Source organism: Macrotis lagotis, chromosome 1, assembly GCF_037893015.1.
Source record: "Macrotis lagotis isolate mMagLag1 chromosome 1, bilby.v1.9.chrom.fasta, whole genome shotgun sequence".
Classification (NCBI taxonomy): domain Eukaryota; kingdom Metazoa; phylum Chordata; class Mammalia; order Peramelemorphia; family Peramelidae; genus Macrotis; species Macrotis lagotis.
Genome location: NC_133658.1, coordinates 374,123,732 through 374,148,557, shown reverse-complemented (window position 1 = coordinate 374,148,557; position 24,826 = coordinate 374,123,732).

The window sequence follows — 24,826 nt, the reverse complement described above, 5'->3', positions numbered from 1 at the left end:
GGAGTCACCTGAGCTGCACCCCGGGGAGCACCAGCACAAAGTGGGGGAGCAACACATGGAGCCCAGCCCTCAGGGCACACAGCCAGCAGCCTGGTCTTTCCACAGCCTAGACCCGGAAACAGAAGCAGGTGGAGTCCGTAAGCAGGAGCCCCCAGGGCATGAGCCCACTGAGCTGAGGGAGGGGAGTGAAGAGAGACTGCCAAGCTCTGTCCTCTGCCCCTGGAACAGGACTCTGGAGCTCTGACCACATTCAGATCCTGATCGCAGTCTAGGCCCCCCCATAGAACAGCAGGGCCCCCCCCCCCCACCTCAGCCCCATGTCAGAGTGGGGCGCTTATGGTCATTCACAGACCAGGAGGGAGGACAGAGCCTCACACAGAGACCCTTGTGGGAGTGTCCCAAAAGCTCAGGAAGCACCCCCAAAAAACAGGCTTAGACTGGGAAAATGAACAAACAAAGAAACAAGAGGAAGACCATTGAGAAATATTTTGCAAATGAGCCCAAGAAGGATCAAAATACTCAGAATGAAGATGAGGAAGCACAAGCTCCTGCATCTAAAGACTCCAAGAAAAAACAGAAATTGGGCTCAGGCTATGATAGAGCTCAAAAAAGACTTTGAAAATCAAATGAGGGAGTTAGAAGAAAAACTGGGAAAAGAAAGGAGAGAGATGCAGGAAAAACATGAAAATGAAGTCAGCAGCTTAGTCAAGGAAATCCAAAAAAATGCTGAAGAAAATAGCATGCTAAAAAACAGCTTAGGTCAAATGGATAAAACAGTTCAAAAAGTTATTGAGGAGAAGAATGCTTTAAAAAGCAAAATTGGCCAGATGGAAAAAGAGATAAGAAAACTCTCTGAGGAGAATAAATCCTTCAGACAAAGAATAGAATTCAGGGAGATTGATAAATTTACCAGAAATCAGGAATCAATACTTCAAAACCAAAAAAAATGAAAAATTAGAAGAAAATGTGAAATATCTCATTGAAAAAACAACTGATATGGAAAACAGACTTAGGAAAGATAATTTGAAAATTATTGGAATACCTGAAAGTCATGATCAGGAAAAGAGCCTTGACATCATTTTCAAAGAATTACTACAGGAAAATTGCCCTGATATTCTAGAAGCAGAGGGCAAAATAGAAATGGAGAGAATCCACCGATCCCCCTGAGAAAGAGATCCCAAAAAACCAACCTCTAGGAATATTATAGCCAAGTTCCAGAACTCCCAAGTCAAAGAGAAAATATTACAAGCAGCCAGAAGGACACAGTTCAAATATCGTGGAGCTGCAGTCAGGATCACACAGGACTTAGCAGCAGCTACACTGGAAGCTCGTAGGGCTTGGAATATAATATACTGGAAGGCAAAAGAGCTTAGAATGCAGCCAAGAATGAACTACCCAGCAAGGCTGAATGTCCTCTTCCAGGGAAAAAGATGGACTTTCAATGAACCAGGGGAATTTCAAAGGTTCCTTTTGGAATGGCCAGAGCTGAACAGAAGGTGTGATCTTCAGATGCAGGACTCAGGTGAAGCATGGAGATTGGAGGAGAGGGGGGAAATATGAGGGACTTAATGAGGATGAACTGCATGTATAGAAAAATGATACTGATAATATTCATATGAACCATCTCAGTTAATAGAGCAGGTAGAGGGAGCTTTTATAGTTGAAGCACAGGAGAAAGCTGAAGTCAAAGATAAAATATGGTGTAAAAATGGAGTCAATAAGAAAAAAAGGGAAATGGAATGGGAGAAAGAAAAAGGAGAGGGGGAATAGTCCAAGCTATTTCACATAATAAGATTTTTTTTATTACAATGAGCTATTGCAATGATATGGAAGGGGGGAGGCAAGGGGCAATGAGGGAACCTTTGCTCTCATCAGAGATGGCTAGGAGAGGAAACAGCAAATATACTCAATGGGGTATAGACAACTGGAGTAAGAAGGAGGGGGGAGCAGGGGGAAGGGGTGGGGATGTGAATAAAGGAGGAGAGGATGGACCATGGGGGGACAGTGGTCAGATATAACACATTTTCTTTTTTTTACTTCTTGCAAGGGGCTGGGATTGGATGGCCTGCCCAGGACCATAGGGCCATGTGGATGCTGGGCCTCAGGGGTGGTATGGGGGCTCAGGGCTTCTTGGCCCCAGGACCAGGGATCTGTCTGCTGTGCCACTCAGCGACCCTACAGCAGAGTCAGAGTGAAAGGAGAGAGAAAATATAGTACATGGTAGTGGAGAAATAAGAAAGGAGGGAGTTGTGATCACCAATGGCAACGTTGGAAAAATATGGAAGTAACTTTTGTGATGGACTTATCATAAAGAATGTGATCCACTCACGACAGAGTTAATGGTGTTGGAACAAAGACTGAAACACACACACACACACACACAAAAAAAAAAAACCCACATTGCCTTTAGCCAACCCAGTCCAATTGTTTCATGATTGGTGTTCCTAACTCAATCCTCTCCCCTCTCTTATCCAACCTCTTCCTGAAGAATTCTGACCAAGCTATTTTCCTACTTCACAAATAATTAAGCTCCAGTATCTCCCTATTACCTCTAAGATCCAATATAAATCCCCCCCTCTCTTTGGCATTTAAGGTCCCTTATAATCTGGTCCTTATTTGCCTCTCCAGTCTCACTATACATCAGTCTCCTTTACACATGCAATAGTCAATCCAAAAAGACCTTATTATTGTGCCTCCAACATGACCCTCCAATTTCCCAACTGAATTTTTCCACACTCCATCAATATTTTCTCTCCTTATCCCTGCCTCATTAGCTTCCCTGGTTTGCTTCAAGCCAAAGTTCCCACTCCTACAAAATAACCTTTCTGAATCCCTTGAATTTTGTTACCTTCTCTCTGAGAATGCTTCCAATTTATCCTGAGTATACCTTATTTGTACATAATTGTTTGCATATCATTTCCTCCATTATTCTGTGAGCTTCCTGAGAACAGGGACTATTTTTTGGCCATTCTTTGTATTCCCAGAACTTCCTGGGCACATAGCTATTTAATAAATGCTCGTTGACAAGATTTGACATGACACTTCATCTTTGAAATGATATAGCATGCCTTTGTAAAGGCTGCATCCCATCCCTGAAGTGTTCACTTCCTCACTCCATCTCCTTCAAAGATCACCTTCAGTGTGACCTTCTACAGGAGAGCTTTTCAGATCTCCCTAGTTACTAATGGCCTCCTTACTCAAAAAGAAAGTAACTTTTCTTTTTTTGTTCTGAATTTTTTAATTTTAAAAAATATTTAAAATTTTTAAATCATTTAATAATATGTTAATATATTATCAGAAAATAAAAAATAACACAATAATATAAATTTTAAAACTTTATTTTTTCCAACTACATGTAAGAAGAATTTTTAACATTCATTTTTTAAAATTTTGAATTCTAAATTCTCTCTCTCCCTCCCACTACTCCCCCCTCATTGAGAAGACAAGAAATTTTAAGTTATTAATACATGATCTACTTATTTGCATGTTTTTTCTCTTGAGAGAATCTAGGTTCCTTAAAGATAAGATTTATCTTTCCTTTATGTTTGTATTCCAAGAGCCTAGTTCTGTGCCAAAGATAGGGTTTATATTTGATTCTAGAGTTAATAGGGAGACACTGGAGTGTATTATTTATTAAGTAGGAAAGTAACAAGATCAGAATTCTTCAAGAGGGGGGCAGCTAGGTGGTGCAGTGAATAGAGCACCAGCCCTGGAGTCAGGAGTACCTGAGTTCAAATCCGGCCTCAGACACTTAATAATTACCTAGCTGTGTGGCCTTGGGCAAGCCACTTCACCCCACTGCCTTGCAAAAAAAAAAATCCTAAAAAAAAAGAATTCTTCAAGAGAAACAGCTTGTTAGCATTATAGAGGATGAATAGGAGAGGGCAGAGAATTGAGTCAGAGAGATCAATTTGGAATTGGCTGTAGATTGAATGATTGATGTTTCTATAAAACAACAGTGTTGCACAATTCTAGCTCTAATTTATGATTTAAGTTACTAATGGCCTCCTTACTCAAAAAGAATAGAGAATAACTTATTGTAGGTGAGGGTTTTAAGAACCCTACAAACAATTTAACAAAAATTTTGAAAAATGAAAAAAAAACACAACTCAACAATCAACAATCCTTCAGAAACTGGCCTTCTGGCCTTCTGGGACACATTCAGTAGAACTTGTACATTGGGTCACTTTTCCAGATATAAAGTCATACACTGTAAAGCTCTGCCAAGCCACCCACATTTTTTTTTACATAATTTTCTTTGAAAGTAGTAGATTACACTTTTTTTAATGGTGAGTCAGGCAAATATAACTATACTGGTGTTCCAAAGCTGTAGTTCCATTTTAAGCTATTAAAACTTAAAACTACTTGGGACTCAAACCTGTGAACCTGATCAAGTCTGAACTAAGGATAGAAAACTAGGCAGTCATCTAAGCTGAAACCTATAAAGGCATTCAATGTTGGGTAGTTTTAAATATTGTTGTTTATAAACCAATATACATTTAGTGAAGAAAATTTTTCTGACTATGGTATATAGATATGCATTTTGTTAAATGTCAAAAGGTAAATTACTCTAGTCCAGTCAAACTTATCACACAAAGAAGAGGAGAGACAGGTGGGTAGAAATAGCTTTGATGACTGATAAATTTATATGAATATAGTTCCTGGCACCCAAAAGAATTCAAGCAATCCCCAGAAGCATCCTCATCTAGCTTACTTAAGACTGATGCATTCAAAAGGTGCCTGGGGTCTATTTGCTGCAGTTTCCTAAGTAAAAACTGCCTCCCTGACTGCTATTGCCACTTGAATCTCACTTATAGTTCTGGGAAGTAGCAGTTCTCCTAAAACTACTACATGTTCTACTCAGAGACTAGACCAAACAACAGAGAAGTTAGGTGGACAGAAAAGCTGATTAAAACATGTATCATATACATATATATATATATATATATATATATATATATATATATATATATATAAACACTAGGATTAAAATGAAGGATTATGGGGCTATGTTTCCACTTCAAAATACTAACTCTCATATGTAACAGTTGTAGTGCTCTTCCCAGAATCCAGGGCTTGATGGTAAAACCCTTTCTGAAGTCTTTTAGTTCTCAGTGATTGGAAGAAGATACAAAGGTCCTTCCTTCTGCTAATAAAAAAGAACAGATTTGAACCATAAGAACCCTCTTAGCTCCCTAGTTAGTCTCCATCTAATCTTCATGTCCAAGACCAATGAGAATTTCAAGATGCTCCAGACAAAAGTCTCCACATTCTGTCTGTCTGTCAGACCTCCCCACTGGGCTCTGAGAAGAACAATGAACAGAAAAGGCCCAAAGCCTCTAGTAGAGAGAAACAGAGAGCACACAATTTCAAACTTTGCCCAAGATGTATAAGGATCTTGTCCTGTCTCTGATTTATCTTAATTAATACAAAGTTCTAATTAATTAGTTACTGATTATAGAACTAGTCTGCTTATTGCCTATTGCTAATTTAAACAACAGGGACAGCACCTAGAATTAGAGAAAAATATACATGATATGTGAAGACTTTTCTTATTAAACCAGGGAACAGGTGAGTCACTATTTATATCTAAAAATTATTACCAAATAGTCCATAATTAAAAAAAAAAGTAATAAAAACTTGGTACACGTGCCTGAGAAATTTTGAAGACCAAGTCCCTCCCTCAGAGATTTGCCCTCATTAGGATTATAAGTATCCAGAGCACTGAAGTTTGGCTGGTTCACAGGGAACTGAATTTCCTACATGGTTTCTGGGAACAGTCAGGGGCAGTCTAGTCCAGAACTAAACAGTTTGTTTGCTCTGGGTGTTGGAATTTGCATCATTGGCTTGAGGCCATATACCCAGATAAGCTACTTCATTGAAAACTTGAGACACTAACCTAGTCAAGATGACTCACAAGGAAATAGAATAATACTCTTTTCCCAAAAGGTGGCTAACTTCAAAATACATAGATGAGATTGTGCCCAAATTTTCCCATGTAATCAAAGACAACTATATCTGAGGACTTCCTGCAGAAGAAAAACTCAACAAGAAATTCTGACCCCATGGACAAATTTAGTAGAGGTGATGGAGGTAAGGCAGTAACCAATACTGGGTACGATTAATGTCAACCACAGATCAAAGTCATAGAAGTTGAAATAGGTTAAGGAAGTCAGGATTTTATAAGGAAATCAAAATTAGGATAGAGGAGAGTGAAAAAAGTTGATGGATGGAAGAAGGAAGGAAGGAAGGAAGGAAAGTATTAAGAGCTTATAGTCAGGCACTGAGTTATGAGCTTTACAAACATTTTCCCATTTGATTTTCACAACCCTGGAAGACTTGTGCTATTATTTATATGAATTTTATGAGTTATGGAATTTGTGGCAACATAACACATATAGCATCTTGTCCAGCATTAAAAAGCTAGTCAAGTATCCAAGATCAAATTTGAACTCAGGTCTTCCTAACTCCAGGTTCAACATTCTAGCTAGTGATCTATAGATGATTACAAAATAAAGGAAGAGTCTGAACAGGATAGATATATCTTTAAAGGAAGGCAAGGTGATGGTGCTAGAAGGAGGGTTCAAAAGTGACAATGGGATTATAGCAATAAAATTGTAAAGAAAACAACTAAGACAATATATAGTGAGAGAAAATGATCAATTATGGAGAAGATCCATGCTTTTTCCTGTCCTATTTCTTTGTTCAAAGGCCAGTCTTTGAAGGATATTATGACAAAAACTTATCCCACCTAAACCATCTTATCTAGGTAAATTCCTACCCACTGTATTGAACTCAGGCTTGAGTGGGGACAAATTCTTTAATTAAATTGTTAAAGGCTAGGGGTGATTTGAAAGTAAATGACATGATCAAATTCACATTTCCCAGACTTTCATTAGAATAGGTCCACCTTATTATAATATTTATTCTTTTATTACTTGTAGCCAATCAGATTTAATTGCCACTATCCGGAACACCTACTTTTTCAAGGTTCATATTGGTTGGTTTCCATGAGGGGTCTCTGGCATTCAAAAATGTCATTGACTCTTTTATTAATAATATGCTAGCATTATTAACAAATTTTACCCAGAAACTATTTCTCTTGAACTTTTTAAACATCACACTAGTAATAAGACATATTCTCCATCTCCTAACAAAAGGATGAACTCAAGGTGTAGCTTGAGACATATCTTTTCAAATACTGGATAATGTGTCCATTAATTTTGCTTGACTATGCATATTTGATACATGGCATTTGAGGTTTTTTCCTTTTCTTTTAATTTGGGGACATAGAGCATGGGGATGAAATAGAATAATAGGGTAACAAAATGAAAAAAAAAAAGGTAAGAAAAGTGGATCATTGAAGCATTTGTAATATGTATAGAAGAGAACAGAAGGCCAGTATGAAACACAAAAACTATAGCTTAAAAATAAAGCAACTAGGGGCAGCCAGGTGGCACAGTGGATAGAGCACTAGCCCTGGAGTCAGGAGGACCTGAGTTCAAATTCGACCTTGGATACTTAATAATTGCCTAGCTGTGTGACCTTAAGCAAGTAACTTAGCCCCACAACCCTTAAATAAAAAAAAATAAAGCAATTGAATTAATAATATAGTTAAAGAGAAAAATGAGAAATATCTAATGCAGATTTGAAACTTCATGTCCAATCCTTGTTTTCTGTTTCATTTTGTATGTGTAGAGACAAGAGGGGAATGGAAACTTCTAGCCATTTGTGTTGTTATCTTCAGAAGAAAGTAAGAACAAGGAGATGGTTGGAATGTGGAGAAGGTGGTGAAATGAGTCAGTTTATCAATAAACATTAATAAATGCCTACTGCATATCTGTGTTTAATGATGTGGTTACAAAAAGAGGCAACAGATAGTCCCTGCCTTCCAGGAGCTTACAATTTAAAAAAGGAGACAACATGAAAATACATACCAAGCAAGCCAAACATAGGACCAAATAGGAAATAATTAACAGGGAAGACACTAGAATGATCAGGGGTTGGGGAAGATTTTCTATAAAAAGTCTAAAATCTGTAGATTTTAATCAAGAGAAGTCAAAAAAGTCATTAGTTGGAATGGAGGAGGCAGAGTATTTCAAGGAAAGGGGACAAACCAGAGAAAAACCCAGGTGCCAGAGGATAATTTTATTTATGAAAGTCAGGTCAGTGTTACTGGAATCAGAGTACATTTTAGGATATGAGGTATAAGAAGAGGTAAGAAGAGTATGTTATGAAGGACTCTGAATGTCAAACCTATATTTTGTAGATGTGGAAGCAGAGAACCTGAGTTCAAATCCTGATTTTGTCACTATCCATGTGGCTCCAGGTAATCTCTCCTGGCCTCTTTTTCCTCATCTGTAAAATGTAATCATTGAACTAGATGATTTCTTCCAGTTCTAATTTTATTATCTTAAATTTAGAGCAGGAAGGAACCTTGGTGGTCCCCCTCATTTTCTAGATGAGAAAACTGAGGCTCAGAGAGATCATATAGCTAGTAAGTGGCAAAACCAATATTCAAATGTGTTTCCTGTGTCTAAAGACAGGGGCATTTCCTCTGAACTACAATATAGGAAGATTCTAGAAAGTAAAATGAAACAGAATATTATGGGAGAATAGTGATTGGGTCAGATTAGGGCTGCACTTGTCACTGAAGCAGGGGGTGGTAGCAGCCCTTGTGACCATCTGGGTGCTACCTTTGTTACTGATCTCCTCAGCTGAACCTGCACGTGGTGGTCAAGCCAAGAAATCTTTTTGTGAGAATGTGGGAGAAATTTCCCTAGCTGAGGTAAGAGGGAGTGGCGATTGTCAGCAGCAAGTGTAGTAAGGAGTTGATGGGTTGAGCAGTGTGTGTGTGTGGGGGGGGGGGGGGTCACAAACCTTCTCTCCAACCTTTTCATCTGTTTCTGAATCTAGAATGTCTTCTATAGTTTTCTCTCTCTCTCTCTGTCTGTCTGTACACATATGTATAGGACTCACCAAGGACCACACATATACAAACATAGAGTTCTGCAGATATTATGTAAATAAATATGTCCCACCCTAAAGGAAGAAATTATACCCTCCACCCCCAGGTTATCAGCAGGGAAAATATATTTGCAAACTGTTTACAAGGTGATACAGGAAGATGTGATAAATTTTGAGTTGAGATTTGTTGATTTCTCTTGGTTTGGATAACTATCTTCACGACCCATATAGAGGAGACACATCACTAAAAATAAGAAATAAAAATAAAAAACCTTTACCTGATTCTCAAGTTCATACTTTTAGAGATGTCAGCTTAAGATAACTTTCTTTGTTTGAGAAGTCTCTTTTCCAGATCTTCTGAATTCTTTTCTAATTGTCTTCTCTCAGCCTGGAAACTTGGCTTCTTTTTGATCTTTCTGTTTTTTGACAACATAATCATCTTGTCTCTCTCTCTCTCTCTCTCTCTCTCTCTCTCTCTCTCTCTCTCTCTCTCCCTCTCTCTCCTTACAGAAGACAAACAGCCGCCTTGTTTTACATACTCAAGGATCATCCTACAGTCATTAGACATGTTTGTGTGTATATGTGTATGCATACACACATAAATATATATATGTCACTCTGTAGTCATGTGTAGATATATGCACATGTCATTCTGCATATGTATCTAACTATATGTAAAATATCTGCAGGACTCTATGTTTGTATATGTGTGGTCCTTGGTAAGTCATATTCTTATACATTTGTGGTCAGACAGAGACAGAAAGAACTATAGAAGACATCTAGATTCAGATACAGATGTAAGAGTGGGAGTGAAGGTCAGTGAACTCCCCCCACACATAGCCCCAGGAGCAGGGTTTGACTGTGACAAATCATTTATGTTCTGTGCCAATTCCTGTTGTCATAGATTGTCCCTTGTATGAAATGAAACTATTCAACTGCGTAGGAGAGTAAAATGCCAAATACTAACCCCCAGGAGGAGATCCAGCACTTCATAGTGATTAACTTATGGTTATTTTCTTCCTGTTTTAGCTCAAGCTTTGTGGTTAAATCTCTAATCTGATTTAGGCTTCAACTTTAGAGGATTAGATCCTGGAGATAAACCATAAAAGTCAATCTTCTTGGCAGTAGGCTGATTCTTTTGTCTGAAATGTAGCTGTTTCCATTAGGCAACACCCTGGTAAGACTATTGACTTCCAATCAAGCAAATTATGGTTTAGGGATGTAATGGAATAACAATGTGCCATAAAAAGTAACAAAATGGAGAGTTGCAGAGGAAATTGAGAATACCTCTATGAAATGATACAGACGCAGAGGAAAGATTTCTACAATGGCAATATAATTTTAAAAAATAACTTTGAAAGATTTTAGAATTCTGATTAATACATTGAAAAATCACAATTCCAGAGGATCAGAAATAAAATATGCTACCCATTTTCTGTTAGAGAAGTGATGGACTTAAAATGCATAATGAAATATACATTGTGGGACATGGTCAATGGAAAGTTCTTTCTATTGTTTACATATGTTATTTTTTATAAATTTATTTTATTTTTAATTTCTTGAATAAAACATAATATAATAAAAAGATGATTGTACATGAAACTGGAAATTCATTTTGTATAACTTTGTACTGCCTTTAAACACAATAAAAGTTATCACATAAATTTCTTTCTCCATCCACCCTACCCTTTAGAAGACCATCATTAGACACAAATAGCTATATATTTGTAAAATTATTCTATACAAACTGTTATTTATCATATCTTCCTCTGGATGCAGATAGTATCTTTCTTCATCTGTCCTTTATAGTTAATTTATATATTTATAATAATCAAAATAACTTATTACTCAAAGTCCTTAAAATAGTGTTGTTGCTACTATAAACAATACTCTCTTGCTTCTACTTATTTTGCTCTTCATTATTTTATGCCTTAATATCATTGAGATCATCATTTCTTAAATTAAAGTAGCATTCCATTACAATCATATGCCACAACTTCTTCAATCATTCCCCAGTTGTTGGGCATTCCTTCAGTTTCCTGAATATTTGTTATAAAGGTTTTCATTTTCTTTTTCTTTTTCCAGTTGAAGGGGGGGAAATAGAAGGAAAAAATAAAATTGTTAATTGTTAGCAGTTTTAAAGCACCACTCGGCTGCCCCACAGCACACTTCTGAAGAGGGACAGAGTGAAAGGAGAAAGAAAATATAATAAATGGTAATAGGGAAGGAATGGATTGAGGGAATTCCAAGCAGCAACAGCAAAATTTTTTAAAATTATTTATTTATTCTTATTTTTGTACAAATGATGTTTTTTTATACATTACCAGGGACAGAAGAAAGACCTTGATAGTCGCCCCCCCCCACCCATTACCTTCCATGGACTGAGTGCTCTGGGAGCACCTACCAGGTGGCTCTTTGCTGAGCGGCTCTGTGGGCCTGCTTCGGTTTCCTGGAATCTGGGTTGTGCTGAGATCCTCGCGGAGGGGGGGTCCTCACTCTGAATATTTATTCTTGTTTGAGAGCAAATATAATACCCCTCCCCCCAAAAAATATAGACCCACATGAGCAATAAAGAGAAAAAAATTAAAATAATAATAATAATAGGTGTAGCCAGGTGGTACAGTGGATGGAGCACCAGCCCTGCAGCCAGGAGCTCCTGAGTCCAAATCCAGCCCCATACACCCAACAATCACCCAGCTGTGTGACTGTGTGACCCTGGGCAAGCCACCCCAACCCCATTGCCCTGTAACCCCCCCCATAAAAAAACAAAATAAAATAAAGTAATAATAATAATAATAATAATAATAATAATATTAAGGGCAGCCAGGTGGCACAGTGGACAGAGCACCAACCCTAGAGCCAGGAGCACGCAGGTACAAATCCAGCTTCAGAAACCCAACAATCACCTAGCTGTGTGGCCCCAGGCAAGCCACCCAGCCCCATTTGCCGTGCAACTCCCCCTCCCAAAAGTAATAATAACAATAACAAAAAATGTGCTTCAGTCTGTGTTCCAACACCTCCAGCTCTGTTGTGGGTGGATCACATTCTTTATGATAAGTCCATCACAAAAGCTACTTCCATATTTTTCCACTGTTGAGGCACCCATTTTCTACTGACTTCAAGAAGTCTAAAATGAAAGGCTAGTGAGGTATTCAACACAATGACATTTCATTCACACTTTTTCTCATTCTCTTTGGCTCACAAGCAAATAATAGTAATATGAGAAGGGGACAAGAAGTAATGTGAATCAGCAAAAACTCATATATCTTACTGATTAGTTTACAGCACCAAGTAAGGAGTTCAGTAGTGGGGCTCAAGACTTTGTAGCACACACCATTGTGGATAAGTCTTAAGGCTTGGTTAATCCACTATCTAAAAAGAATTGAATGGGGGGACACTAAGCTATGTAAACACAGAAAGAAACAATTCCAGGGATACAAAGAGGGGCAAGATTTTGAATCTTAAAATAGTTTGTTGAAAACAAGTCCCTCTGTGGTCTGTAAAAGCTAAGTCCTCTGGAACATATGTTTATCAGTCAAGATTCAAAAGCCCTTCACATATATTCCATTAGACTAAAACTAATCATGTTGTTCTTGTTATTCAATTGTTTTTCAGTCATGTTCAACTCTAATGTCCCCATTTAGGGACTTCTTGGCAAAGATATTAGAATGATTTGCCATTTTCTTCTCCAGTCATTTTTACAAACGAGAAAGCAGAGGCAAACAGGGTTAGATGACTTGCTCAGGGTCACAAAGCTAGGAAGTGTCTGAGGTCAGATTTGAATTCAGAAAGAGGAATCTTCCTGACTCCAGGCTCAGCACTCTATAGCCTGTGCCATTTAGCTGCCTCTATCATATTTTACATAATTTTATTTTCAAATAGTGCAACTACATGAGACCACTTCCCAGGATTCATTGTTCACACTATTCAAGACCAAACTGCTCATTCCTGATAAGAGAGTATGATATTGGAATGTAGAACATGTTCCAAGATCAATTGTTAATTGAAACCCCTCCTGAAAGGGAAAAGACTGTAATGGTCAAAACCCCAGAAAGTTATGTTTTAGTATTCCATGGAGAATCAACCTCCTTTTGTGGGGTATCTCATTTTACACAATCCCTTCCTCTAGAAGCCAAGAATCTTTCAGAAAAAAAAAAAGTGAGACTTTGAGCATTTTCAGACTCTATTGTTGTTCACAGGTTTCTGACTCTTCATGACTTCTTAGTGGACTACAGCACACCAGTCCTGACCATGAAGTTTTCTTGGCAGAGATACTAGAGTGGTTTTCCATTTCCATACCAAGTGCAATAAAGCAAACATAGGTTAAATAATTTGTCCAGGGTTACACAACTAGTTAAGTGTCTAAGACTAAATTTGAACTCAGGCCTTTCTGATTCCACTGAACCGCTAAACTTCCTCTTAAAAAAAAAGGGTGGTGGGTGGTTTGACATTTTTCAGACTGTACTTTGAGATTTTTATTACCTTCTCTTTGTTGAGGCAGCTAGGTGGTAACTTGCCTCAGACACTTATAAATCATCTGGAAGATGAAGGGTTTGGAGGAGTGGTGTAGATTCCATAACTAATGAGGTCTCTTCCACTTCTACATCTAAGAGAATTAAGAGAATTTTGCCTTTGAATATTACCATCTCTCCAATACTCTTCCACTATACATATACCTCAAAAATAGTCATCTGACCTTGAAACTGAAGCCTGTTCTAGTTCTTTGCACATACACATTAGAGTCAATCAATATCTCTCAGTTTTCTCTATTGGCCTTTTGTCCAACATTTCTGTCCTTTCTGCCTCAGCTCTGAGTTCTGATGGGCTTCACTGCCCATATGATGATAATAATATTAATAATGATAATGATAATAACAGACCTTGACATCTGCACAGAACTTGGCAGTTTATAGAGTACTTCTATTTCCAACATTTTATCTGATCCTTACAAAAACTTGAGATGAATGGGATGTGAATTATGATTATTTCAATTTCTGTATAAGAGAACTGAGTATTGAAAGGGTTAAATGAATAGTCAAAGATCACCCAGAGCCAGAGCTAGCATTCAGGTTTTATGATTTCTAGAATAGGGAGGGCTTTTTCTCACTGTCACACTAAAAGGCAAGGTATTAATTTCCCATCAGTGAGAAATGTGAGTTTCTGTTGGAAAGAGGGTTTGGCAAATCCTTCCCTGGAGATCTTTAAGATAAAAAGAGATGGTTATCATTCTGAGTTAATTTAGTGGCAATCTTGCCTAAAGGCTGGAGGAATGAACTGTGGGACCTCAAGAGAAGGCTTCTACCCTGAACATTCCAAACTTTTTTTTCTTTAAGTCAACTCATTGGCTTTGAAAATATCTTCAAATTGTCTCACTTTCTAACTTAGGCTATTCAGCACAGTTAAATCAATTTGCCTAAAGGACTCCCAGTCAGAGGAAGAGAGTTCCAGTGTAGGAGGAGGGTCTATTCAAATGAGGGGGACTTTCAGGGGAGGAGAGCTGAGGGGACGGGTGAAAAGAATGCAAAACCCCCAAAGCCCTCCTGCTATCTGAAGTTAGTCTATGTCTCCCTGAGCTGGCAAGCTAGGGGTCATTGTTGATTGGTGGTAACTGGGTCAGCAGGTTTGCCAAGCAAAAGCTGGCATTGTAGCATGATCATGAGCTAAGGAGTACAGACACCATCCAGGGGAGCAAAGCCTCTTGCCTCACTGGACAAATAGTGCCAGGCCGCCAAATCTGACTAACAGGCTGCAGTGATAGACCCACCAGCCTCTGAAGGGGGATCCTGGATGCCCAAACAACCATTGGATTGAGAGTCTACATCAACAGGTGCATCCAGTGGCCCTACCTGGACCCACAGTGAGGAAGAACTGATTTCATGTGAGTAAAGCTCATTGGTAGCAAGAGGATTGTGGTTGGCTCTACTGACTTTGGGATTCAAGGCCTAATCCCCAGTTCTTACCTCATAGTCAGACTCTGTAAATGTCTTTATAGTTTTCTAATTCATCTGATGTAATTATAATGTAGTGGTGAATGAATGGGAAATGAATTCTATGTCTACAGTGGTTCTGAACTGAGAGCATCAGCTTAGACTCCTCATGAACCTATTTCCTCTGCCAAATACTTTTGAAATTCACCGCCATTTGTTTTTATACAATGGTGACAAGTTCACCTGAAACTTGGATCAAGTAGGATAGGGAGGAGGGAACAGGAGGGGGGATATCCTTTTTTTAAACAAACAAGCAAAAGAAGAGATGGTGGCTTCCTAATCAAAACCACAAAATGGGACTGAGATGGCATTGTGAGTCTCACCAACGAGAAGAGAAAGAAGGTCAGGCACACCCAAATGTATGCTCAAGTCTGGCTGAGACTGGAAATGAAAATTCAAAATAGAATCAAGCCATGTCATATACTGGCAGGGAAATAAAGAGACAACAGCAGAATTAGGAGATTTCAGAAATCTAAGATTAAGTATAGGAAGAGGTAGGAGGAGAAGAAAGAAGGGGAAAAATGAGAAGAAGGGGGAGGAGAGGAGGAGGAGGAGGAGGAGGAGGAGGAGGAGGAGAACAAGAACAAGAAGAACAAGAAGAAGAAAAAGAAGAAGAAGAAGAAGAAGAAAGAAGAAGGAAGGAGGAGAAGGGAAGGGGAAGGGGAAGGAGAAGGGGAAGGAGAAGGAGGAGGAGAAGGAGAAGAAGAAGAAGAAGAAGAAGAAGAAGAAGAAGAAGAAGAAGAAAAGGAGGAGGAGGAGGAGGAGAAGAAGAAGAAGAAGAAGAAGAAGAAGAAGAAAGAAAGAAAGAAAGAAAGAAAGAAAGAAAGAAAGAAAGAAAGAAAGAAAGAAAGAAAGAAAGAAAGAATGAATTAGAAGAATCTAATCAGAATTGACTCTAACTCTGTGCCCCTACTAGAGATCTAAGTGAAGACAGGGAAAGCTTCTGGCCAAACAAGGTTAATATAGAAAAGGCTGAGCCTCTGAATAGACCCCTAGATCTGGGATAGGAGATTGGACAACCAGGAAAAGTTCAAGCAAGAGAAAGAATAAGTGGCAGATTTGTCAAATTTGTAGATGCCACAAAGCTGGCAGAACACACTACAGGGAAGAGGCTAGAATGATGAGCCAGATCTCATAAAGTGAAATTTAAGAGAGGTTAAGGAAAATCCAACATTTGAATTGAAAGAAATCAATGCCCAAGAACAGGATTTGAGGAGGAGTGATTAGACAGGAAGTATATGAAAAAAATGTCATGGGGTTAGTGATGCAGTGCAAGTCAATAGTGAGGCAGAGCAATAAATACAATCTTAGACTTCTTTAATCTAGGGATAAGGTCCAGAGTGAAGGAAGCAATGGTCCTAGGAGTAGCAGCTTAAACAGACTCCATCTATTCTGACATCTAAGTGGTACAGTAAGGCTGCTGGATGGTACAGTGGATATAGCACCAAGAAGGAGTTAGGAAAACTCATTTTCGTGACCTTAAATCTGACCTCAGACATCTACTTTCCTCATTAGATTATTAAACTCCAAGTACTGAAGTTGTCTTTTGCCTTTATATTCCCCAGAACTTAGCACAATGCTAGGTAAATATTATTTCTTTAATTAATACTTATTGACTGAATGACTACAGTCTGAAAGAGTCTGCCTGAGATTCTATAGCACTGGGCAATGACCTGCTCAGGGTCACACAGTCAGTATGTAGCAAAGGAGGCAGGGATGAAATTAAGTTAATATTAAGAGAGCTCTTATTTTACTGGACACCATTGCCTTAGCCCTCACAAGGGCTTTTATGAGGAGTAGTATAGCACTTGTTTTTCTTTGCCTCAAAGAGTAGAACCAATTACTTTCTTTTATTCTGAATTTAAGGAATAAAACAAGTATTTCCATAATATAGTAGAATAAAAAAAGATGATTGCACACGAAACTTCAAATTTACTATGTACAAGTTGCTATTCCCTTTAAATATACATATATATATATGAAGTTCCAGAGAAAGAAATACTATTTTTCACTTTCTTCCTTTCCTTTCCTTTCCTTCTTTCCTTCCTTCCTTCCTTCCTTCCTTCCTTCCTTCCTTCCTTCCTTCCTTCCTTCCTTCCTTCCTTTCTTTCTTTCTTTCTTTCTTTCTTTCTTTCTTTCTTTCTTTCATCTTCTTATACAAAATAACTAATATGGAAATGTTTTATATGATTGCACATGTATAACTCATATTGAACTGCTTATCATCTCAGGGAGGAGGAAAGGGAAAAAAGGAGGAAGAAGCAGAATTTGAAACTCAGAACTTTGTTAAAACTGTTAATAATTTGTTTTAGCATGCAATTGGGAGGAAATGGAATATTATAAATATATATTAAAGTGATTAAGTAACTTTTTTCTTTTTTTCTTCACTCCCTCTGCCACCCCACACAGATATATAAGACTATCATTGGATGTGTGTATGTGTGTGTGCACATGTGTGTAAAATCATTTTATATATATTTCTATTTATTAATTCTTCCTATGCATGCCAATAGCATCTTCCTTCATAGGTCCTTTGTAGTTAATTTAAATATTTATCATAGACAAAATGTCTAAGTTGCCTAAAGTTATTTTTTTTTAAGGTTTTTGCAAGGCAAATGGGGTTAAGTGGCTTGCCCAAGGCCACACAGCTAGGTAATTATTAAGTGTCTGAGGTCGGATTTGAACTCAGGTACTCCTGACTCCAGGACTGGTGTTCTATCCACTGCACCACCTAGCCGCCACCTAGCCACCCCCTAAAGTTATTCTTAAACCAATACATATGACTTCTTAGTCATGTAGTTCCAAAGTTTTCATTTCATTTACTGTCTCACCAAGATATCCTGTGAGTTTTCTTTCTATTTAAGTGACATATTGAAGAAAGCAGCTCTTCCTAGAATGATTACCTGATTTGTCTTTCCTAAAGGTGGTTTGGGACTATGTAAGGAACATTGAATCAAGAATCAGTGGCTTCTAGTTTTATCTCTGATGTTCAGCAGCCTTAGTTCCGTGGACAAATTTCTTCTCTTCAGATCTAAGTTTCCATATTAGTTTAAAAAAAAAAGGAAAAAGTGAGAATGGGACTAGATTTAAATTCATTTCAATTGTTATATGTGTGTGTATACATATATATGTGTGCATATGTTTATATATATATAAAATAAAATGGAATTAATAAATAGAAAATCATATCAGACTTTATCAATTGTCTGTATATTGACTGCTAGGTTCCTTTTGCACAGAAGATAGAGCTTCTTTTTCATAAATTTAATTTGCCAGTTACAATTAAAACAATATTAAGGTATAGGTTTACATGTGCTGACCTAGCTAGTGTAACATACCAGATCTGAGATAAAAGTAGAAAGACAGACACGACTAAGTCACTGCTGGAAGGGTGTAATGGAGGGAAATCCACCTCTATTCTTTTCAGAGACATTCTCTTGGGAGAAGGGTATCTGAAGATTGGAAATGATGGATAAGTATAATGCAAACTAAAGAGCAAGGGAGGTAAATAAGAGATCAAATAAAGAAATATAAGAATGTCTGAGAAGGGAAAAAATGTTGAAAGCTGGGGGGAATCAGGATACACTACTAAAAGAAGGCACAACTTGAAAGAAGATAAGGAATCTGAAACTCAATGCATTTCAAGCATGAGGGATGTCTATATGAATGGTGAATGTGCATTTAAATTTCAGGAAATAGCCATCTGTACAGAATATAGAATATGTAAAGAAGAGCAATAGGAAATAAGGTTGAAGGGGTAAGAAGACACCAAACTGTAATGAACCTTAAGTGCCAGGCTAGAGAGTTTGTATAATGTCTTAAAGGGAATAGGCAACCACAGTAGTTTTTTGGGGGGGGGTTGTTTGTTTTTTGGGGGTTTTTTTAGGTTTTTGCTAGGCAATGGGGTTAAGTGGCTTGCCCAAGGCCACACAGCTAAGGTAATTATTAAGTGTCTGAGATCGAATTTGAGCCCAAGGTACTCCTGACTCCAGGGCCAGTGCTTTATCCACTGTGCCACCTAGCTGCCCCTACACAGTAGTTTTTTGAGCAAGAAAAACATACATTCTTCCCCCAAACGTTGCATGATATCTGTATTTACTTACAGGCTTGCCTTTGTGGAGTTTCTCCTGACCCTCAGTAACAGTGCATCACTGCATCACTGGGAGAAGTCATGCTCAACTCTTAAATAGTGGTATTTGGACCAGAGTGTGATATTGTTTCAGAGAATAGTAAATCTAAATGTTTTTCTTAGCTTAAAATGTTAAGTTGTTTCCTCCTATAAGTTCAGGTAGGAGTACCTTCTGTTTGAGGGTTCTAAGAGTAGATTTTGATCCTAAACATTTAGAGAGTATTACATGCAAGACTTCACTGCTAATTAAATCTTGATTCTTCCTTAAGAAATGGAATGGAATGTCAAGCTATCTCTATAGAAGAGAGAAGAGCTGATTACAAATTTCATGTTTGCATCAGACTTTAGCTAGGACTTAAAAGCATGAATAGGATTAAGAAGCAAAAAAACACATTCCAGGAAGAGAAAACAATATGAACAAAGATAGAGATGGAAGGTTGGAAGTAATCCCTATAAAGTTAAAGAAAAAAAAAAGAAAAATTTTCTATTATTTTCCCCTGTACAAATTCGAGTACTTTACAACTAGAGGTCGCTGGTTCAGAGTTGGGTGGGGAGGGGAGGATGAGAAGTTGGAAGCATTAGGGAATGTGCTGACCTAGCTAGTGTCACATACCAGATCTGAGATGAGAAACAGACCCAGACATGTAAACCTATACCTTATAATTAACTGACTGAGGTTTTTTCAGGACATACTGGTGAATTGACAGGTGTAGGAATATGCTTTCCTAAAGCATAATCCAATCCATAGGGTGTTACAGAGGGATAACATTACAAAAAGATAAATGTATAAATGGGTTCAGTCAATCATAGCCTAGTTTCCTGTTTCAAATGGGGCAGGACTTATGTCCAGTAAGCCTTCAATGTAGAGAAGTTGTTAACCCTGCTCAATAGAATGGGGAAAGCGCAGCATCGAGGAACAGTGTAAAGAGTGTTATGCTTGGAAGGTGACCAGGATGGTCAGGAGACTTGCCAAGAGGATCCAGGTTTAGTTGAAGGAACTGTGAATGTTTACCCCATAGAACAAAAGACTGAAGGAGAACAAGATCTCTGGCTTCAAGTATTTACAAAGTTGTCATGGAGACCAGGGATTCAATTTGTTTTGATTGGCCCCAAAAAGCAGAACTTGTGGCAATGGATGGAAATTGGAGAGAGACAAATTTGGGGTCAGCCTCAGGAGAACTGGCTAAAAGAACTGTCCCAAATTGGAATGGAGTTACTCATAAAGTAAAAGGGTCTTCAAGTGGAAGCTATTGATCACTTGCTTTAATAGAGGTGAGTCCTGTTCAGATATGGGTTGGAATAGATAATATCTGCATCCCTTTCAACAGAGAAAAAGACCTGAGTTCAAATTTTGACTGCTATCCAGTTGCTTGACCTTGGAAAAATCATTTAAGGTTCTGAGCCTCAACTGGAGACTATTATTTCACTTGGAGATCATAATATATGCTACTTACTTCAAATGAAGGTAGCCAGTTCATAGTAGTAGCAACTGAGAAAAAGGAATGTGTTGGGGGGGGGGGGGAGGGAGGGAGGAGCCTGGTGGTCCTCCCTAGTTAATGGTGTCATTGTAAGGAAAGTGTTTTGTAAATCCAAAGTGCTACCTAAATATCATTATTGTTATTATTATTATTATTATCATCCTTATTATTATCATTTGGAAAATCACCCAAACCACTATTTTCTTGGCAATATCATCATTTGGCAAGATGGAAGAACCAAAAACTTGACAAAGTATAAAACTATTTTCTTACAAGCCTGGATCTATCAAATAGTTACAGAATCATGGATCAAGTCTTTTTTGCTCTTAAAAAAGTCATTAGGAAAGATTAAACAGTAATACTTTTCATTTATTCAACAACCTTTACTTTCTGTTTGATTCATTAGGAACTACATCAAACAAAGCACACCAGTGCAACCATATACTGGGGGGTTCGGTTTCTGCCTCTTTATCTTTATCAGCCTAAGCTTACATGGGAAGTAAACAGAGTCGCTTGTATATACTATTTTACAGAACCTGGGAAGGCTTTTTCATACCAAAATACCTCTCTCATCATATTGTCTGTTATTCATGACAAAATCAGCTCCTCTAACGTCCCCTTCCACCTATTCCGTATTTATCTTTTATTTTCTGATTTAGATATATTGTTTCCCCCTTTAGAATAAAAACTTCATGAGGACAGGGACTGTTTTTTTTCCCTTGTGACCTAAGCACAGTAAGTAAGTGTTTAATAAATATATTTGACTGTTTAATTCTCAAAGAATGATGAAATAACATTAGGTACCATTGTGAAGCTAGCGGAGTCTGTGTTCTCCTCCCAAAGGGGTGGAGTTGAAATAGACTCTGCCTATTGGACATGTTCTAAGATGAGACTTTTTCCCTCTAGTCCTCTTTAGCTTTCCTACTCCCGTTAGGTATAAACGGCAATATTTAGCCCCACAGTCCATCTTAGATGCATTCAATGGCATCATGGTTCCAGCCAGCTCATTTTCCTAGGGAAAATTTAAGTGACTCCCAAGTCCAAGTATTAGATTTCTGCTTGGGAGAGTGATAGCATTATTCAAAACCTAAATTTTGACTCATTAGCCACTGGAAAAGTCTTGAAACTTCCTATGCCAGAATTATAGGATTCTAGAGTATATAGATAGTTTGTCAAATACAAGCCCCTTCACAGGCTTTCCTTCCATGTACACTCTGATCTCAAATAATCACACTCCTGCAGGTGATGGGAACAAACTCATTTATAAAAAAGACAATTAGGTTAACAAATTATCATTAGCATTTGGGGATGGAGGAATGGGAAAATAGGACACATGGATTTTTTTTAATCTACATTTAAACAGAGACAAGAAAGAGAGGGGGAAACAGCTAAGGAATGGAATAAGTATACTACTGCTAAGACCTTTCTAACATTTGAATCACTCCAAAGGGAAGCTAGTACCTTTCCATTTCATTGAACAATGTCTGCCCTTTGCTGAGGTTCCCATTTCATTCCTGGTTAAATTACTTTTGCATTTTGGACTCTCTTCCACTCAAGATCTGAGTGATTCTAGAACTTACATCTCTATTCCCAAATCTGATGCAGAATTTCCTCTAATATATATATAATAAAATATATAAATATATAATATATAAATATAATATAATTATATAAATATATAATAAATATATAAAACTATAATTTCCAACATGTCCAGCTGTTATTCAAAATATTTGATCCAAAATGTGCATAGCCCTAGAGTACTTGTAAGCATTACTATAGGATTATAGATTTAGAATTGAGAAGGACCTTAGAGGTCAATGAGCTCAAGTCCTTCATTTTATCCATAAGGAAACTGAGGTACAAAACAATTAAATGACTTTTCTAACAATACATAGCCTGTAAGTGCCTGGCTGAGACAGAATTTGAAACCAAAATCCCCAACTTTTAAGTCCATCACTATCCATTACACTATGCTGTCTTATCTATACATTAACTCACTAGCACCCCTTAAAGTAGATGGGTTCAACATTTCTCTGAATGTTAGAAAAGGGAAGAAATAGTGCTTGGAAGAAAGAATCAGAAGATGATAGATTTTGAGCAAGAAGGGACTTTGGACATCATTTAATGCAATTTATTTAGTTTATAGATCAGGAGATTCTTAAACAGCTGAGATTTTTCTGTTCCCTTACTATAAATAAAAGACCTTAGCACCAGCTATTCAGATCAAGTCATAGTTCATGGGAACCCTAAAGATGTTTTTGCTTTTTTCCAAATGGGAAATGGAGAGAATTCAACCAGTCCAACAGGGTTTAGATCCAAAGATTAATGACAAATAGTATGTTAGCAGATACACAGCCAACAATCACATTCAGATTACTTTGAAGACTCACAGGCTGTGTAGTGATGGAACCTATGAGAACATGTTTAATCTAAATAACCCTGTCTAGATGAGTTGCAGAGAGAGTTAACTCCCAATATAACCAAATTAGATATTTATTTCAAAGTTACAAAATTTGAAAGTAATTCAAATAATAGTCCTTTCATTAAGATGAGACTTTCTCCTCTATTCCTCCCTAGTTTTCCCACTCCCTTCAGGTGAAAAGTTTCATATAAATATCTAAAAAGCTTAGAAATCAGTACAGGGATTATATCACTTACAAGGTCACCTAGCCTGTGAATGGAAGAGCTACTACTAAAACTCAAGTCTACCAGTCTAGTAGTGTTCTTTGCACCAAACAATGGATTCACTGGAGCTTGGAAATTTGCTTCAAGCACGATTCCTTCAATACTCATGAACATAAACATCAGACAAAAGAAATACATTTTCCCTTCAATGACTCCTGTAGAGATAGATGTAGCAAACTAAACTAATGCTTTTGACCTGAGCTTCTGGCCTTTTTTTCTTTGCTAGGAGAATATAGCAGAAGCCTGGGATAAGCACATATCCAGAGTTCTCTTTACTAATTCTAGGTCTCTTGAAACAACAAATCCCTGCCCCGCTCACATGCATGAGATTTCTCTTGAACAGCTCTTTTTATGAAAGCAAGACTTCTTTTTGCAATTCCTCAGCAGAACAATGAGTGTTTGTGGTCTGTTTTCATTTGTTTAGAATTCAACCTAAGTATAACTGGAGAGTGGATTCATTTCCACCAGAGTCACCTCGGTCATCACTTAGGTCAGAATCAGACAGCACGGGATCTTATTTAAGTAATAGTAAGATCAAGAGCTAACATTTATATAGCTCTTTAAGGTTTGTGAAGCATTTCCATAGGTATTACTATTATCTCCATTTTTATATATATGAAGTAACTGAGCAAGGCAGTTGTTGGTTATCTTGCCCATGGTTAACCCAGCTAATAAATAAGTATCTGAGATCAAATGGGAACTCAGATCTCCCTGACTCTAGGTCCATTACTCTATTCTGTGTACTACCTAGCTATATAAATCTAGAACTCAGACTAGGGTTGGAAATGACCTTATGAATCATATATTTTTCAAAGTTGGAGGAAATCTTAGAGATAATCTACTCCAATCATTTTATGGGTGAGGAAACTGAGAAAGGAAGTGATTATTCCAAGGTTATAGATCTGGTAATCATGGGGCTTAGACCTGAACTTGGGTTTCCAAAGTCCCAGTTCAGATATCTTTCCATCATTCTCTAATTCTTTATGTGTTCTATGGATAGAACCAAAGGAAAGTAAGTTTATCAGTTATAGATGATCTCTAGAGAAATAATGTACAGTTTCCCCTCCATATCATGACTTTTTCATCATTGTTTCAATTATATTTCTGGCAGCATAAGAAATTAAATGATAATTTTCTGGGTGTTTTGCAGAGGCTATAAACAATATATAATGACCAGCAGATGATACAGAAAAAGTTTAGAAACTCAGAAAAGCATAAAAGATGTGTTTAGTGTTGTATAATATCAATATATTTTATCTTTTAATATAATAATTCAGATTTTTTTCTCTGGTATAAAGGGAGAGTCAAATAATTTACAAGAATTTTTCAGATTTCAGGGGCAATGTGCCCCTAACCACCACTATGTGGAAGGAATGACTATACTTCTTGCACACTGTGTTCTTAGAGAATCAACATTAGTTTCAGCCTGAAGAAATAACTGGTTGAAGAAAGAATTCCAAGTAAGAAATTGTAAGGAAGGACTGGAAACATTTCATGAGGTGGGCCCTCCCTTCTTCTATCAATAGGACTTACAGGGCTTAAATTTTCTATTTTTAGGGGTGGCTAGGTGGCATAGT